This window comes from Carlito syrichta, unplaced genomic scaffold (assembly GCF_000164805.1).
Source record: "Carlito syrichta isolate Samal-C Ts95f unplaced genomic scaffold, Tarsius_syrichta-2.0.1 Scaffold301661, whole genome shotgun sequence".
NCBI lineage: Eukaryota > Metazoa > Chordata > Mammalia > Primates > Tarsiidae > Carlito > Carlito syrichta.
Genome location: NW_007245757.1, coordinates 92,151 through 96,370, shown reverse-complemented (window position 1 = coordinate 96,370; position 4,220 = coordinate 92,151).

Below are 4,220 nucleotides of genomic sequence, written 5' to 3'. Positions count from 1 at the left end.
CTTGAGACCAGGTGCTATCTCTGTGTTTTGTTGGGACTGTTCTTTGCTACCTCAGAGACCATTGCCCCCAGTGCACAAGCCCTGGAGGGTAACAGTAGATGCAGAACTCCAGACAATCTACACTCCACCATGAGCCAGTTGCTGGGCAATAGATGCAGACAGCAGAACTGCCCAAAAAGGAGGCTGCTGAGTGTCTAACTGACTTCCTCAACACCACCATCCCTAGCAATAAGTGAAAGCGATCAGGAGGGCAGAGCAGGTACAGGAGTCCTGATTCCCCTGCCAAGAACTGGATGTCCTGGGAGCTGTGACAAACCTGAGAGAGAAAGGAAGGTGGTGAGATCCTGAGAGATGCTGTGTCAAGTTATTTCAGTCCCCTTCCCTCACATAGGCAAGTGGCAGCTACCAACTGTAGGCATCAGGGGGTGAAGGTGCTAACATTCAACAATGAGTAGAGAACCTGCTGTAACAATCCTGAAGTCACAGAAAACATCACAAAAGGGAATTCCTCCTCTAAAAGAGGCAAACTAAGGCAGAGAAGCCTTCATCAACATTATTTGTTTGTTTGTTTGGGGGGTATTGGTTTATTTATTTGATTACCTCATTTGGTTGCTTTGTTTGTTGGTTGGTTTTCTCTTTTCTTTCCTTCTTCTATTTCTCTTTTTCTGTTCTTTGTTGTTTTAATGTTTTTTATTTCTTTTTTCTCTTTCTATTTTTCTTTCTTCTTTTTCTCTCTTTCTCCTCCTTTCTCTTTATTCTCTCTTTTCCCTTTTATACCCTGTCTTGAACTCAGTGGTTATGCAATTATATCCACTTTAAAGTCAAATTGTGCAGAAACAAAGAGGGAGTCCCAGCTGGCCTATTAACCAGATAGCAAAAATTATGACCTGCCAAAAGATTCAGAATCCTTGTAGTCATCCCACCCTCTAGTAAGTGCTCAAAAGTGTAGAGACAGCACAACGCTCCACCCTCAGCCTTACTTCATAATTGAACAAACCCAGAGACCCAGCTCATGGAAGGACAAAAGGTAGAGAAAATATCAGAAGTGAATGTTTCTCTACTTTCCATTAAGCAACAGAATTAAAGAGAAAGATAAGAGAACTGCTACAAATGAAACAAACAAACAAACAAAAAACAATGAAAACCTGGCAGTAACCATAAGAGTCTCAGCAAAAGGTCAATGCTAGAAAATACAGTTACTGGGGCAAAAACAATGACTATCTCCCAGAATGAGAGTAACCAGAAGATACAAAGATCAGAGAATAACTGGATAGAATGAAGAAAAATCAATCAATAAATAAAATTGCAACAGAGCTAGACAGGCTCATGAAAGTTTACTTCAAAATAACAGAAATAAAGAACTCCATCCAAGAACTAAATCACAAACTGACAAGCATGGGAAGCAGAATTGACCAAGCAGAAGAAGGAATCTCAGAGCTGGAAGATCAAAATATGGAATTAATCCCATCTATTAAAAATATATAAAAACACACCTAGGATGAAAGCAAACTCTCCAAGAGATGTGCAGTTTTACCAGGAAAACAAACCTACATCTGATTGAAATATCTGAAATAGAAAGAAAAATGGAAAACACCTTGGAGCAAACATTCCATGACATCGTTCAAGAAAACTTTCCTCATCTGGCCAGAGAGATGACTATATAAGCACAAGAGATCCAGAGATCCCCTGCAAGATATCTTATGAGAATTTAAACCCCTAGATACATAGTAATTTGCCTACACAAAATATGTACAAAAGAAAAAAATTCTAAAGGTAGCAAGGGAAAAAGGTCAGACTACCTACTGGGGAAGATTAATCAGAATTACTGCAGGCTTATCTGCAGAAACACTACAGGCCAGAAGGAATTGGACCCTGATCTTTAATGCTGTCAATGATAAACAATTTCAGCTGGGCTCATGGCTCAGCCTGCAATCCCATGCCTTTGGGAGGCTGAGGTGAGTGGATTGCCTGAGCCCACGGGTTCGAGACCCGCCTGGGCAACTTGGCAAGACCTCATCTCCACAAAAAAAAGAAAAAAGAAAAGCTGGGTGTGGTAGTGCGCATCTGTAGTTACAGCTATTTGGAAGGCTGAGGCGGAAGGATCACCGGAACCCAGCAGGTTGAGGCTGTGGTGCCGGGAGTGGTCAGTGCACTCCAGTCTGGGTGACAGAGTGAGACTCCAACTCAAAAAAATAAAGATAAACAATTTCAATCAATAATTTCCTACCCAGCCAAGCTAAGGTTATCAGTGATGGAGAATTAAAATCCTTCTCAGATATCCAATTCCTAAGAGAACATGATGCTTTGAGATCAGCTCTATAAGAGGCACTTAAAAAAGTGCTGTGCACAGAAGACAAAAGAAAAACTATGTACTTTACAAGATCACAAACAAGCACAGAAGTAGCAGAACACACGGCATACCCACAAAAATGAATGCACACAAGCCGGGCTCGTGGCTCAGCCTGTAATCCCACGCCTTTGGGAGGCTGAGGTGAGTGAATTGCCTGAGCCCGTGGGTTCAAGTCCCGCCTGGGCAGCGAGACCTCATCTCTACAATAAATCAAAAAATCAGCTGGGCATGGTAGCGCATGCCTGTAATTCTGGCTACTTGGAAGGCTGAGGCGGAAGGATTGCTGGAGCCCAGCAGGCGAGGCTGTGGTGGCTGGGAGTGGCCACTGCACTGCAGTCTGGGCTACCGAGTGAGACTCCAACTCAAAAAAAAAAAAAAGAAAAGAAAAGAAAAATGAATGCGCACACATATATGAACACAAAAACTAAACAAAAACAAAGCAGCCTTATAAAAGCATTATGTCAAGAGCAAACTCTCACATTTCAATAATCAGCCTGAACATGAATAGACTAAATGCACCAATGAAAAGACATAGAATGGCAAACTGGATAAAAACACAAGGATCCATAATTTGCTGCCACCAGGAAACTCATCTCACTACAAAGGATGCCTGAATCCTCAAAGTAATCGGATAGAAATCAAATTTTTAGGCAAACAGACCACACAAAGCAGGCAAGAGTTGTGATCTTAATATCAGAAAAAAAATCAGCTGCTAAGTTAACTAAAAAAAAAAGATATTAACTCTAACACTATCGTAGCTGGGGACTTAAATACTGCACTAACAACCCTAGATAGAGCATCAAGACAAAAAATCAACAGAGAGATCCAGAATCTCTACTTCACGCTTGACCAAATAGACTTAGCATATGACTACAAAATGTTCCACCCAAAACCCACAGAATATACATTTTGTTCATGAACACATGGAATGTACTCGAAGATCAATCACATCCTTGGCCATAAATTCATCATAAACAAATTTCACAAGATTGAAATACTGCCATGCACCTTCTCAGACCATAGTGGAATAAAAATAAATGTCACCACCATCGAATTTCCCCCAAAGTCAACAAAGACATGGACATTAAACAGCATGATGCTGAACAACTCCAGGATCACACAGAATTCAAAACAGAAATTAAAAGATTACTGTAAACAAATGAAAATGAGGAAACATCTTACCAAAACCTCTGCTATGCCATGAAAACAGTACTAAGGGGAACCTGTATCTCTATGAACATACAGCAAGAAAATAGAAAGAGAGTAAGTTGACACCCTAACAAATCACCTAAGGAAGCTGGAAACGCAAGACCACCAAAACTCTAACTTCAGCAGAAGAATCAAGATCACTAAAGTCAAAGCATAAATATGGAACATAGAACACAAAAATACATAGAAAAAAAATCAATGAAAACAAAACTGGTTCTTTGAAAGGATAAATAAGATAGATGGACCTCTAGCCAGAATGACCAAGAAAAAGAGAGAAAAAGCCCAAATAAACACAATCAGAAATGCAAAACATCAAGTCACAACCGACCCCAAAGAAGTACAAAAAGATTATCAGAGATTACTATGTACATCTCTATGGAAACAAACTCAATAACCTAAATGAAATGGAGGATTTTTTTTTAACATCACACACTCTCCCAAGGTAGAAACAAGAAGACATTGAGACCTAAATAGACGAATAACAATCTAGGGTATTTACTCTGTCATAAGAAAACTACCTACAAAAAAAAAAAAAAAAAATTGTGGAGAAAACGAATTTCTTGAAGAAGGACATCATCACACCTAAAAGCATCTGCAAAGCAAAAGAAACCATCAAGAGAGTGGGGAGACAATCCACAGAATGGGAAAAAAATGTTTGCCA